The 15,876-nt window shown below is 44.9% G+C and overlaps 1 protein-coding gene across 1 annotated transcript in view; it reads right to left on the reverse strand.

The window, feature by feature from the left end:
* LOC140147017 (lateral signaling target protein 2 homolog) overlaps positions 1-14,789 on the reverse strand; it is a 48,911-nt gene extending 34,122 nt beyond the window's left edge. The window contains exon 1 of the mRNA XM_072168789.1: positions 14,741-14,789. The gene's annotated coding sequence lies outside the window, so the exon portion shown is untranslated. The remainder of the gene's footprint in view (positions 1-14,740) is intronic.
* Between the last annotated feature and the right edge of the window lie 1,087 nt (positions 14,790-15,876).

Raw genomic sequence — 15,876 nt, forward strand, 5'->3', positions numbered from 1 at the left:
TGTCACAATTTCAGTCCTTGGAACTTTCAATGCAGAATTACATGTAATTCACTTATCCGGATTTTTCACTTATCCGAACAATGCTTGGTCCCATCATGGCCAGATAAAAGAGGTTGGGCTGTAAGTGGTAAAGTTACGATGATGCATCCTGCCAATATGCTCCAAGCCATCAGCCAGTAAGAGATTTTGTGTACGGTAGGAGCCACGACAGCTGCAAGCTTACTGTGTGGTTAGAGGAAACATCAACATGGTATTTTCAGGGTGATGTGAAGTGTGAATGTCTATTCTTTACATTTTGAGGTGATTGACAGTTTGGAGGTACCACATTTCATGATACTCATCCAAACATTTGAACAGCAGAGAAATGGAGCTATATGTACACAGAGTCTGGTTTTTCCAAGACGGTTCTCCCACGGAGTAATTGGAAAGGGGTGTGGAATTGAATGCCTCAATTTTAAAAGTGGTTTCTGCTTAATTTTAACACAACTTGATCAATCGTCAAACTCACGATTGATTCGAGCTCCATCATCTGTGAAGTTCTCCGAGCTCCGTCCTCCGTACTATACAACCTCCCTAAGTCTAGCTTTGAATTTGCTCACTAATAGCTTCGCAACTACTATGCACGGTCGTCGGAAATTCTCCTACCAGGTTGATGCACAGGGCTGTCAACTCTCACGCATTGGCCGTGAGTCTCACGCATTGGGGCACTTTCTCACGGTCTCACGCCAAGATAGTATAATCTCACGCCTAGGTAGTAAATCTCACATAAAATGAGTAAAATCTCACGCATCGTCATGAATAATTTGTTACTCCTACACCCCGCTTTTCACTGTCTCGAAAGCGCCGTGGCTCAAATAATCATGGTACCAAGTGAACATTGGAGTTTGCAATGCCGGGTACGCCTCTGTCTCACGCCAAGCAATTCCAAAAAGTTGACAGCCCTGTTGATGCATTCTTTGAAACATCCGGGAGAAAAAATATAAATGTGGATAAATTGCCCCAAACTTCATCCACTTTTATTGCTTTCAAAGTATAAACTGAAGAATTTAGCATTTTCAGGTCAAAATTTTAATTTCAATGAAAGTTAATAAACATTTTTATCAAATATTTCCAAAGCCATAATTGAAGATGGCATCGGGATGTTTCATTTTTACTGCAATAACTTTTGCTAAAATCCACTCAAAATTCACCATCAACATTACCAATTTAAAATACTATATTCTTTGCTTTTTACAAGAAATGTTTTCATGCTATCAAGTCATTCGGAGAGAAAACAATTATCTGACAAATGAAGAGGTTTATATATCTGTAAGCAAAACAATCAGACAGAAATACAATGAAGGCTTTCAACGCATCGGAAGCTTATAGCGACTATACATCAGCGACATAACATCATGATGCAAACTGATGGCAGAAGGACTAAATTATAAGAGTAAGAATGTAACAATACATGAAAATAATCCTTATATAATTTCACCAGATTCCACTTCTGTCCGTGTAAGTGACGTACCTCTGTCTGTGAGTGATGGTTGCATACTCCAGAGGTGTAAGTGAGGTAACGATCCACTGCTCCCTGAAAAACATGCGAGCCAAAGACGAGCACCCTCGCCAAATTTCTGGAAGTGCAAGGGGGCTTGTCCGGGGAATAGGCTGCAGGGTATCACCCCTCAAAAAAAAAAATTGGGGTTTTTGGCTCTTTTTATAACAATTATCATCATCAATCCGAATGTAAAAAAAAAAAAAAAAAAATAATAAAAAGAAAAATTTAAATTTTTTTTTTTTTTTAATTTACATTCGGATTTTTTTTTTTGCCACATTTCTGGAATTCCAGGAATTTCGGGAAGACTTACACCTCTGATACTCAATGCCTTAAGAATGGTTGGAGCAGAAATTAGAGGAGAATGCAAGAAAGAACAATTGAGAGTAGGAGGAAATTTAGTAAAGTGTCTAACAGGAAAGAGAAGAGTGGAGGTAAATAAAATTCCTTTAAAAAAGGAATAGGGTGCCCAATGGAGCTTTGATGTAATGTGCTGTAAAGAGCCATTACCAAGATGCATTGCCATACTTGGCTTTAAAGCCAAATTATATCATCAAGTTCAACCTAAGACAAGTGAAGTGACGTGTAGTAATTGCTTGCAGAAAGGACACTATGTGAGGATGTGTAGGAATGAAAGAAAGTGTGGGATCTGTCACAAAGATGGACTGGACATACTAAATAAACTTGCCCTGATAAGGTACATACACCATCTGTACCTTTTGCACTTACATGTACACCAAATCTTGTTCAAGAACAATCTGAGATACCAAATCTTGTTCAAGAAAAATCTGAGACAATTGAAAAGGAAAACGAAGAAACTGAAGCAGAATCAGAACAAAAAACCGTCCTTCAGTTTGTTCCTTCGCTTGCTCAAAACAAACGTTAAATATTGCGTATGTTTTGTAAATGCTTTAGGCAACCTGCTGTGGACGCATGTTTTCATGTTATCGAAGTCATTCGGAGAGAAAACAATTATCTGACAAATGAAGAGGTTTATATATCTGTAAGCAAAACAATCAGACAGGAATACAGTGAAGGCTTTCAACGCATCGGAAGTTTATAGCGACTATACATCAGCGACATAACATCATGATGCAAACTGATGGCAGAAGGACTAAATATAAGAAGTAAGAATGTAACAATACATGAAAACAATCCTTATATAATTTCACCAGATTCCACTTCTGTCCGTGTAAGTGACGTACCTCTGTCTGTGAGTGATGGTTGCATACTCCAGAGGTGTAAGTGAGGTAACGATCCACTCCCTGAAAATCATGCGAGCCAAAGGCGAGCACCTCGCCAAATTTCGGAAGTGCAAAATTGTCCGGGAATAGGCTGCAGGGTATCACCCCTCAAAAAAAAATTTGGGTTTTTTGGCTCTTTTTATAACTAATTATCATCATCCAATCCCGAAATGTAAAAAATAAAATAAAAAACAAAAAAATAAAATGTACTTTTTTTTTCTTTTTTTTTTAAATTTACATTTCCGGATTTTTTTTTTTGCCACATTTCCGGAATTCCAGGAATTTCGGGAAGACTTACACCTCTGATACTCAATGCCTTAAGAATGGTTGGAGCAGAAATTAGAGGAGAATGCAAGAAAGAACAATTGAGAGAAGGAGGAAATTTAGTAAAGTGTCTAACAGGAAAGAGAAGAGTGGAGGTAAATAAAAATTCCTTTAAAAAAGGAATAGGGCGCCCAATGGAGCTTTGATGTAATGTGCTGCAAAGAGCCATTACCAAGATGCATTGCCATACTTGGCTTTAAAGCCAAATTATATCATCAAGTTCAACCTAAGACAAGTGAAGTGACGTGTAGTAATTGCTTGCAGAAAGGACACTGTGTGGGGATGTGTAGGAATGAAAGAAAGTGTGGGATCTGTCACAAAGATGGACTGGACATACTAAATAAACTTGCCCTGATAAGGTACATACACCATCTGTACCTTTTGCACTTACATGTACACCAAATCTTGTTCAAGAACAATCTGAGATACCAAATCTTGTTCAAAATAAATCTGAGACAATTGAAAAGGAAAACAAAGAAACTGAAGCAGAATCAGAACAAAAAACCATCCTTCAGTTCGTTCCTTCGCTTGCTCATAACAAACGTTAAATATTGTGTATGTTTTGTAAATGCTTTAGGCAACCTGCTGTGGACGCATGTTTTCATGTTATCAAGTCATTCGGAGAGAAACAATTATCTGACAAATGAAGAGGTTTATATATATCTGTAAGCAATACAATCAGACAGAAATACAATGAAGGCTTTCAACGCATCGGAAGCTTATAGCAACTATACATCAGCGACATAACATCATGATGCAAACTGATGGCAGAAGGACTAAATATAAGAAGTAAGAATGTAACAATACATGAAAATAATCCTTATATAATTTCACCAGATTCCACTTCCGTCCGTGTAAGTGACGTACCTCTGTCTGTGAGTGATGGTTGCATACTCCAGAGGTGTAAGTGAGGTAACGATCCACTCCCTGAAAAACATGCGAGCCAAAGGCGAGCATCTCGCCAAATTTCCGGAAGTGCAAGGGGGCTTGTCCAGGGAATAGGCTGCAGGGTATCACCCCCTCAAAAAAAATTTGGTTTTTTTTGGCTCTTTTTATAACGAATTATCATCATCCAATCCCGGAAATGTAAAAAAAATAAAATAAAAAACAAAAAAAATAAAATGTACTTTTTTTTTCTTTTTTTTTTAAATTTACATTTTTTTTTTTGCCACATTTCCGGAATTCCAGGAATTTCGGGAAGACTTACACCTCTGATACTCAATGCCTTAAGAATGGTTGGAGCAGAAATTAGAGGAGAATGCAAGAAAGAACAATTGAGAGTAGGAGGAAATTTAGTAAAGTGTCTAACAGGAAAGAGAAGAGTGGAGGTAAATAAAAATTCCTTTAAAAAAGGAATAGGGCGCCCATTCCGCCCAATGGAGCTTTGATGTAATGTGCTGCAAAGAGCCATTACCAAGATGCATTGCCATACTTGGCTTTAAAGCCAAATTATATCATCAAGTTCAACCTAAGACAAGTGAAGTGACGTGTAGTAATTGCTTGCAGAAAGGACACTATGTGAGGATGTGTAGGAATGAAAGAAAGTGTGGGATCTGTCACAAAGATGGACTGGACATACTAAATAAACTTGCCCTGATAAGGTACATACACCATCTGTACCTTTTGCACTTACATGTACACCAAATCTTGTTCAAGAACAATCTGAGATACCAAATCTTGTTCAAGAAAAATCTGAGACAATTGAAAAGGAAAACAAAGAAACTGAAGCAGAATCAGAACAAAAAACCATCCTTCAGTTCGTTCCTTCGCTTGCTCATAACAAACGTTAAATATTGTGTATGTTTTGTAAATGCTTTAGGCAACCTGCTGTGGACGCATGTTTTCATGTTATCAAGTCATTCGGAGAGAAACAATTATCTGACAAAGGAAGATGTTTTTATATATCTGTACAAGCAAAACAATCAGACAGGAATACAATGAAGGCTTTCAACGCATCGGAAGCTTATAGCGACTATACATCAACGACATAACATCATGATGCAAACTGATGGCAGAAGGACTAAATATAAGAAGTAAGAATGTAACAATACATGAAAACAATCCTTATATAATTTCACCAGATTCCACTTCCGTCCGTGTAAGTGACGTACCTCTGTCTGTGAGTGATGGTTGCATACTAGAGAGTAGCGTGTTCATCACCTTCTCTGACTGTCGGTGAATCTGTAATCAATCCTTCTAAATGTATGCGAAATCTTGGTGCAGTGACTGATTCCAGACTGTGTATGAAAGATCACATAGATACCGTCTGTAGGTCGGCGTTAGCTGCCATTCGTAAAATCGGTCAGATAAGGCATTACCTCAATGACGATGACACGGCAAGACTTGTTCACGTCTTCATTTCATCGAGATTAGACATGTGTAACTCTCTCATCTATGGTCTCCCCGAATGAATCATATATGTACACCTCAAAGCTCCAACGCATACAAAACAACGCTGCCTGACTTGTTGCAGAAAAAAAGCAAACATTATTTTTATAACAAATTTAGAAAAGAGATTCTTAAAATACTAGAGTTGATTAAAAGAAGTACGGTAACATACAGTACATGTAAATAATATCAATTCATTGAAGTGGGTTTTTTTTCTCATTTTTCTCTGAAGCCCTCATGCAAAATGTTCTTGTCTTTAGTTTGTGAAGCTCATCTGACACTGCACTACTCAAGGAAGTGAAATTTTTTTTTAAATATTACACAGATCAAAAAAGTATCATAGAAATTATTAAAAGTAGTACCGTAACAAAAAATATCACTTGTATTAAGTGTGCCTTTTTAATTTTTATCCTTTGCCCCCATGACCCGATAATGCGCTACATCTCCCACCCGGCGTCAACCCGACAAGGCACATGGCATGCACCGCTAACACACCGCTACACTCCCCGTATTTCGCATTTTACCACAGTACCTCCCTGTACAAAATCATGGTTCTCAATTTACCGCAACCTCCGATTGCTCTGCAACTTCTTCTTGAAAGTCTATAATTTAATCTAATACCAGTTTCATATAGGTTTCATGGACTCTTTATAACCAACTATTTAAGGCTTTTGACAAGAAAAATGTGGAAAAATTCATACTTTATCAACAGGCATTTGTTTATTGCTGGATGGGGAATTCTTTTGTCTATCCCATCATAATCTCAGATTTTGGACTAGGTCAGGGATTAATGAGATGTGATCCAAAAACTCTGTCACATCCGGAAGCTCATGTGACAAGATGGCGAAGAATAGTCCCAAACAAAATGTTTGGTAGACTCATAACCGCTGCGATCTTACCTATCCGATGTTGATTAAGATACTTCTTGCATCGATCCCGAGATGCGGAAAACCAATAGTCATTTTGTCCCACATAAATGAATAAATAACAAAACCCCGATCCCCGGTGGACTCACCCAAAAGGTGGCGCCACACCATATGATAAATCCCTTATCCGACTTGGGATCCCCTACCGGACCAAACTTGTAGGGGTGGCGGGGTCGGGATAATCAACATCGGAAAGGTAAGATCGCACGGTTATGAGTCTCAGTCTACCAAACATTTTTGTTTGGGACTAGACTCAGTACACCGTCGATCTTACCGCTTCGATGTTGATTAAGATACTTCTTGCATCAACATCTGAAAGATCGATCTAGCAAGTAACCGACGGATGGAGGTACAAGATTGGTCAGCATCTGATCAGGGATCGGGAGCGGGTAACGATGGTTTTCGCGAGGTCAGAAATATTTTCCCCCAACGGTCGGGAAACAAAAAAGACCACGCGATCACAGACATAAACCTCCTTACTTAATAAGTTTGGTGGTTAAGAATAGCGACACTGGTTCTTACCATGCTGAGTATTCTGTATAGTCTGAAAACCTGGTACCCGTACACCACCGATATGATCGCCGAACAATGTCCCGGTAAACCTCCCGCCCGTCTCTGATTACTAACGTAAACGGAAGTATCGTGAGAGAAGGGCGAAGGTGGCTTCGGGACACCGCCTACTAGATCTCCTCAAGGGACAACCGAACGGTATACCCAAGATGATGAGATAGCTGGTGTCGAGTGGGTCGTGGGACGCGAAACCTTCGCGATCCCCCGGACCCCACCAACACCTGGACCAGCCATTGCGACAGCGGCTGGACCGAAAGGCTCTGTAAGGGTGATGAATGCGGTCGTGAGTCCCTCGCAAGGCTTGTGTTCGGAAGAAATAGTGCTGCAGCGCCTTATCGGACACCCCAGCCTATCTTTGGCTTCAGCCGAACCTCGCCCAACCCTGGGGATTGGAGAGGGACGAATGTCGGTATGCACCGCGCCCGTTCAGATCACGAGAACAGAGCGCCGAAACAGTGTCGCTCCAGTGTTTGTGAACACGGAAGCTAACCTCGAGACCGTGTGCAACTCAGCACCGCCGTCCGAAGCCAACGCTAAACCGGAAAGCCATCTTGAGAGTTACGTATTTAAGCGCCGCTTTTGGACGGAAGGTCAAAAGGGTGACCCTTAAAGTAATCTAAGACTGTGTTGTGATCCCTTAGGAGGATCACTTTCCTTTTTGGTAGACACTCGTTGAACATACCGTCGAGGCGTAGACTAATAAGGTAACCATCGGTTATGATAGTCGACCCGTCTCGAAACCTCGGTGAATGGAGAGGACAGCTGACTTATAGCTGGCCCCAGTGGCCCGCTGAAGTCTTGCTTGGAACTTTTCTGTCAGAAACTCCGAACTAGCAGCACAGAGGCTCTAGCGGAGAGCTATTTGTCTCATTGCACCAAGCGTAGTATGGAGCCAGACTCTGGCTATACGCACGGAGGGTAGACTTCCGTCTAGCCCCGGCGAGAAAAACAGCTTCTGATGAAAAGTATCCCTCCGCTGCGCGTTCCCTGGTAAGGGCCATGCAGCTAACTGCAGGTGCTCTAGTGATAGACTGGGTACCTCCGCTCCGGGCATCCGGAGTAGATCTGGTACCTCGGGGAGTGCCAGCGGCCTTGCCGCTAGCAGAATGACAATGCAGTCTTCCCACCCGATCTTGGTCACCACCCTCATGAGTAGCGAGATCGGAGGGACTGCATAAGCTGTCATCCCTCCCCAGTCTATGGACAGAGCGTCCACGGTGAATGCTTGGGGGTCCGCGACCCTTGAGCAGTACACCGGCAGTGGATGATTGCGATGAGATGCGAACAGATCTTTCGAGGGGTGGTACATCCCTTGAAGATCGTCTGAGCGACCTCGCGGAGCAAGGGACCATTCTGCTGGTCCCGACACCCTTCCTCGTGACAGATTGTGCGCGAGGATGCTGGTGACGCCTCGCGATGTGTATCGCTCTCATCGTAATCTGCCTGAACTTGCACCACCCTATCAGGTGTCGTGCATGCAGGCTCAATCGTGGTGGCCCGGAGTCCCCTTGTCTGTTGGGGTAGGCTACCACGGTTGTGTTATCCGTCAGGACAACGGTATGTGATTCCACGATCACCTCCTCGTGAGCGAGGGAGGTTGATGTGAAACTCTGTCTCTATGGCCGCCCATAGGCCCGAGACGGAGTCTCCGTGGATGTGGACCCCCGAGCCCCGTATTGACGCTATGGTCGTCACTACGTGACATACCGGGGTGCAGGAAACCTGACACCCTGGGTCAAATTGGGCTGATGGGTCCACCACCAGAGTTCCTCTCGCGCGATCTCCGACAACGGAACCGCGAGGATATTGGTGACGACTGGGCCTGCAAGCAGGCTAGAAGGTGTAGTTGGGTAAGCCTAACGTAGAAATGGCAGTACAGTACGAGGTCTACCATACTGGCCATTAGGCCTACCACCTTCATCCATGCCACAGCGGGTTTTGCCCGAGACTCGGCCAAGAGTCAGGCACACAGCACCATGTTCGTCCCCCGCTCGGGTGAGAGCACCGCGAAGCCCCCCGTGAGGGTGATCTGGGCCCCTACAAATAGTGGTGTCTGCGTCGGGACCACGCTGGACTTTTTGAGCTGATCAAAAATCCAGGGTCCCGCACCCACGGACTATCAACCCCATGAGACCCGTAGTCTTCAGTGGAGTGCGTCCAGATATGAGCCAAACGTCCAGGTAGCAACTGATGTTGACACCCCTGTGCTTCAGATGCGCTGCCACCGCTCTGACCAAGAGTGTTAAACACCCTGGGAGAGATGGACAGGCGGATGGCGGTATCAAAACTGGTAATTTTGATCCTGTACCTAGAAGCGCAGATGCCTCCGATCTTGAGAGGCGATTGGCATATGCAGATAGGCGTCCGAGAGATCTAGCGATGCTGTTCCCATGCCCCTGATGGGGCAGGCTAGCACCGAGGCGAGAGTCCCCATTCTGAACCTCTTGGGCCTGAAGAACGTGTTCAACAGCCTGCGGTTCGGATGGGGCTCCCGTCGCTGGGTCTTCCTTGGAGCCAATGGTTCCAAGATCACCCGTAGAACGGGGGGTAGACCGGGACAATCGCCCGCTTCGTGAGAAGCTGTGTGATCCCTGTCAGTAGTGCCCGACGCTGGGGGCCGTCTGACGGCACTACTGTGGACCTCTGAAATGTGCAGACGAATGTGGGGAGACTGGGTTGAAGTCTGTAACCCCCACTCACCACTGACCATACCCAGGCACTCAAAGAGATGGTTTCCCACCTCTGGGTGAAAGCCATAAGCGGTCGTCCACTGGGAGATCCCCCTGTGGAAAAACCGCTGAGCCCCCCAGGAATGCTCTGCCTAGCTTCCCTTGGAAGAGCGCTTGCTCTACTTCGGGGCTTGCCAGCTGTTCCTGTGCTACCCTTGCGCCTCCCAGAAATGGGTGCTACAGAGGTAGTGGGCTCGGGTACTGTTGGTGGTGCACGGCCTGCTGAAGTCGGAGCTCCTACCCATGGTAAGGGCAGTTTCCGACTTCTTCAGAGTGCTCCAGTAGCTTCTTTGCACGGTCCTCCACCGTGGCGCAGAAGCATCCAAAGAGAAAAAGGACCCTGCCTTTCCATCGCGTTGAGCGATTGGAGTGGCAGGCCCCTCCCCCCGGCGCTGAGTGGACACCCTATGGGCTAGGCCCATGGAGCTCTCGTTGAGGCAAGCTGTTAGCACCGCTAATAGGCTCACCTGCATGAAGAGCTCAGATGTTGTCTGAGCGTGATACGCTTGCGACATCTGGGTCCCTCTCGGATCCCCTCAGGTAGGTCCGTGGTCCTCCGCGTTACACGCAGAGGAAGCGTGCAAGCACGCGGCGTCATAGCTCTACTGAGCTCGACAGCCCCACGATATCTACCCGTGAGGTTTGCGGGAATGAGAGTGCAGGCGTCCCTGTGAGGAAGCAGCAGCTGAGCATCCTAATGAAAGGATCCCCTGGTCCTCCTCCATGGCCTCCCCCTTAGGGGGTGTCCGGAGGAAGATCAGTGCTGTTGCTCCCCTCGCGGGGCAGCGGGGGAAGGAGATTGTAGTGATGTCACTACCGGACTCAGCTTCCGACTCCTTTCCCTCGCCCACAGTATCCGTATCATCTCCGATGATGACGGTAACTGAGGCCGGGCATCTGAAAGCGGGTAAGAAGGCATAACCACTGTGTGGCTCGCCGACTACCTGCCAGCAGAAGAGGGAGAACTCCCGCAAGACCCTGAGGTATCCGCCATGGCACCACTGGGTCCGCATGCTCTCGCAGCCGCCGTCCTAGCGCTAGCAGCATGCGGGCCTACCCTGATCAAGATCTGGGTTAGCCCCATGCCGGCTGGCCTGGTCAACAGCTGATGTTGGTACTGCGTGGCCATCGCTAGGCGACACTTGCCACGGTGCTAGGCCGTGGAAGAAACACCCTGCGGCGGGTACCACGGGCATACCCAGCCGGCAGCTGACCCTGAAAGGATCCGCCACCAGGGTAACCCCATGGTACTGCAGTACCAGCACCGCCTCCCCCTTGTTGCCACAGAGACTGTGGCGACTAAAGCGGTGCTGCGGTACCGTGCGGTATCAGCGTGGGTACCCTTGAGGGTTCCCAACTGTGGACCGCTGTACCCTCGCCACACTGCGTTCCCTGTTTGGGGGATCAAGCTGTGTGCTGGCGTGGTACCGGCGCGGTACTAGCATGGGTACCCGTGAGGGTTCCCGGCTGTGTACCGCTGTATGCGTGGTTCCAGCGTAGGTGCCCGTGAGGGCTCCCGGCTGTGTACCACTGTACCCATGCCTCACTGCCTTCCCCGCAAGGGGATCAAGCCGTGTGTATGGGTACCCCGCTATACCGGCAGTCCCTTGGCTAGAGGGAGCTTGCCTAGTACCACGGGTAGCTGAGCGTGCATACCCCCGATCAATCACCTCGCCACCTGAATAGGCAGCGTCAATCAATGGAGCTATGCCCTGTTGATTTGACAGTGATCGATCAAGAGAGGGTAATTGACCCATTGACGATAATGGATCACCCACGCTCCGCTGGCTCTCGAGGACATAAGTGGGTTGTTGATCAGCTAGGCTGTTCAAGCTACTGACTGGAGCCCCTAGAGCTTCGCCCAAGGTCGCTGTGTGTGGCGGACCACTCACGGCAGCTATGGGCGGGTGCATAGCGGCTACCACTGAAGTCAAGCCGTAGCTCGCCTTTGTAGCTGCCACCGAATGCACCTGGGTCGCTGTCCCGTGAGAGACTGCGAGCCCAACCCCTGAATAATCGCCAGCCAGTCCCTGTGGACAGCCAGCAGCTATTCTAGGGCCCAGGGTATCACTCGGCGGTCCCGCCATGGAGCGCTGCCGTGTGACAACCCCAGTTGGTTCTGCTAAGACTACACCCACAGCGTTAGCCGCGGTATCGTCTCTGCTGAACCCATGCATGCTAGGGTTCAACCCAGGCAAGCCCGGGTACCCTTGCATGCTGCCCGTCGCTGGCTACTACTGTGGCTGTTTGAGCCCGTAGATATGCCTGCAACAGACGGGTGTCCTCCTGCTAAAAACCCGTGAGGATTTTTGGCTAGAGGACTGGTATCCTCCTGCTACAAAACCCGCTAGGGTTTTCGCTGGTGGTTACCGCTCTGCTGCCTGCTACTTTGCTCCGACGTATAGTCAGTGCTTTCGCTGGCTGCTGAGCCTTTGGACGCGCTTAGCAGTCCCGAAGGAACCGCCTGCTTGTCCGGGGACCGGAGCCCCTTAAGCAGACCTGCCATGACCCATAGGGGCTGTCACAGCAGAATCCACCGTGTCGACCTTACCAGTGCCCTTGGTAGATTTCTTCTTCGTCTTATGGCGATGATGGAGCCTATCCCAATCGTCAAGCTGGAACTCGGAGAGTCCTAAGCAAAAGAAAGACATCTAGAAGATCGTGAGCACTCCTGTGGGTGAAACAGAGCGGGTGTGGGTCCCGCTCCGTCACCAGGGAAGGGCAAGCCCGACAGGCCGAGGCGAAGCGAGGAGAAAAGGGAGGGGCACTACCCCCCAACATGCGACTCAAGCCCAGTAAGCAAACCTGAGCACGGAGGCTGGTCGCTGCTAACGTTAGTGGTAAAGTAAGGACTGGCTAACTTTATTACTAAAATGTCAGACGGGTCCCTACCAATCCCCACCGTATGAATATCTGATTAACTCGTCTTATCGGACGGTAATGAAGACATAACGATAGAGTAATCACCCTAACATAGCAACAATAACCTACCATACATGAAATACAATGTGTATGTACAAACATCTATTGTAACTTACAGGCTGCAATGGTTGTTTTACGTGGGAAACAAAATGAATGGCGTCAACGAGCGGCCATTTTGAATTGCTCGTGTGTCCCGTATACAAGCGGAGGCACGATATGTAGCTAAGTTTTGGATCGATTTTTTTTGTCACTTTTTCGTCAGAAAATGCCGTCAAAACTATCCTCAGCCGAACAATACCGGTTTGGTTTTACCTAAGGTGTGAAACTACAACCGTATATCTCGCCTTTGGTCGAGAAATTGATACACAGTGCTATGAACAATCGATAGGCACGTCTGTGTCAGTCGGAGACCAAGGAGGATAAGGGACGATCATATGGTGTGACGTCACCTTTTGGGTGAGTCCACCGGGGATCGGGGTTTTGTTATTTATTCATTTATGTGGGACAAAATGACTATTGGTTTTTCCGCATCTCGGGATCGATGCACGAAGTATCTTAATCAACATCGGAAACGGTAAGATCGACCGGTGTACTGAGTCTGCATCTACTGCTGATCTGTTGCTCTGAAGGTACATCATATTTTTAATCACATTATTTTATTATTATCCTAAGATTATACAGACTTTTTTTGGAAAAAACATCATACAGTTAGAAAGATTCATCTTTAATCTCTTCAAATCGTAATTTATTTTTCCATTTGAGCATAAAAATCAAGTTTAAAACCTAAAACAATTCATGCGTGTTTAACATGTTTCAAGATAAAAATTCGGGAATCGGGAAACTACTCATGTCATGCATGTACTGGACTCCCTGGCCTATATATCTCATGCTCTGTCTGTTTGTTACTCAAGAACTCTAGCTTCAAATTTGCACACAATAGTTACGCATTCGATGCTAGACTGCGTTTCTATCATTTTTCGGTCGGACAGTGGTGCAATTTTGTGCACCAGAGGTTATTTATTCTGTACATGTTTACAATTTTAAATTTGGATGAATTTTATTTCGATGAATCAACTGTATCTTTTGAGCAAGATTTGCCTATTTTAGACAGTCTAAAATTTTGCTGTAGTGTAATTTTAGCAACATTTTTGATGCGATCGCCTGTCGTGAGAGGCTGTGTTTACTTCTGAACTTCCATTGCTTTACACAGTGTCATGCTTCGACGAATCTGACTAGATTTTGAATGCAATGGTCTCTAGCCTAGAATGTGAAGCTATCGGTGAGCAAATTCTTTGGCCATGTTGGGTAGACTTCTCGAGCAATCTGTTTGTTAAACCATCTGTTTACACATGTACAAACTGTTTAACAGATATTAAGGATGACAAAAATTGTCATCCTCGTCGAATAGGAATGTAGCTGGGGTTTATACACCCGTTAGCTCTCGTCAAAGAATTTTATTAGGCCCATGAAAGTCAATTCCAAGTTTATCGTCACTTTTTTTTTCCAGGTTGGTGAGGCGACTTTTTCATTTTTCATTTTTCATTATTTAATCAGATTTCATTATTGACCAGCTAAAATGCGTGTTGATTTAAAGCAAAATGGAAATAAATGCGACGAAGAAATTTTTATGAAAGATAGGGACTAGAAAAGTTAGAAAAGAGCCTGGTTTTGCTTCCAAGTTATGAATTTATATGTTTTACAAACAAAATTATATGTTTCCAATTGCTAAAACACTGATACTTTGAAAATAATGAATTATTTTGGCATTTTTGAAAATTTGACGCGGGTATTTTTGGTTTCCAAAAAGTGACGCGGGCGGGGGACGATAAACTCGGAATCGACTTTCACGCGCCTTAAGAAAAGATTGAGCATTTATAGCATGCATGGATTGCATACATGTAGTGATGTACTGTGTCTGATCATCGACGTCGACGTCGTCATGTGATGTACACCCCGACCGGATATAAAGCTGAACTGTTATAGTTTTCCGGGATATCTGGCAGCAGATATTTTACGCGCAGGTTATATACTTTCATAGCTCTGTTAGACACATAACGAATCTCAAAAAATAATATATTATGATGTAAATAATCCACTTACTAAATTTCCACATTGTGCACCTTTGTCGATGTCACTTGGCAGCCATTTTTGAAATACACAGACTGATCGTTACATTTAATATTTATTCATGATCCGCACGGTAAATAAAATTTGGGCAGCTTGTCACCCAAACGCCACGCCGCGAAAAATTTCTGGAAACCAATCATAAAAAAATTACCGACTGAAAGCATAGAAGATTTTTCCTTTTGCATAATATAAAAGTGCTAGTAAAATGACAAATTTAAGAAGTGGCAGTATGAAAATCGGTAATATTAATAATAAGAAGAATACTAGTAAAGTATGATAGGCTATTTTTTTTAAATCATGATAGGCAGGTTTGCTGAACTGCTATCTACTGAAGATAGCTGCTTGCACTTGCGTTTTGCGGGATATTGCTTTCTTTCAACATGTAGGCTTAGCAAAACCAATTATATGAACATATATAGGCCTATTCTTGGAAAGGAAATCTCTCAAGGAAATTACAGCCCTGTGTGAAAAAAATTTTAGGCCTACAACTTGAACAATTAGCCCCCCCCCTTAAAGTCTCATTCAGTGACCCCAGCGAAAATATAAAAAAAACTAAACTAAATTGCTTAAAAGTGAATGATAAGTCATTCAAATTGTGATATAGTATTTTTGAAATGAAAAATTTGGCCAAAAACAATTGAAAACAGCAATATTGAGGAAGTTGAAGCCCCGTTCAAACTATGTAGCTGTATACGAGTACCGGGGTATATAGGCCTACTACAGGCCTATACTGTAAGTATATAAATTACAGATTCATGAGGATGCCTTATTTTGTCTCAGATACACAGCTTTCGGCTGAACCACTAGCATGCTATGTCAGCACATCTATGACAATGACAACAGTACCAAAATTCTATAGGCCTATCTGTCACATTTCTCCGTGGAAGCAAGACCGCAGTAAAATGTCAGTCGATCGAGGAATAGGGCCTAAAGAACCTGTCTAGCATCATGTCTAGCGTTAATTTCACCACCACCAATTTTATACAAAAGAGTTTTTCTGACCAAATTTAGGATAATATTTTTGTCGACAAATTGCAAATTTTCGCGCACATGTTCATAAATGTGATCATTTTAGCTTGAAATTGGCGCAGAGTTTGTTCCAGGGAGTT

This window comes from Amphiura filiformis, chromosome 3 (assembly GCF_039555335.1).
Source record: "Amphiura filiformis chromosome 3, Afil_fr2py, whole genome shotgun sequence".
NCBI lineage: Eukaryota > Metazoa > Echinodermata > Ophiuroidea > Amphilepidida > Amphiuridae > Amphiura > Amphiura filiformis.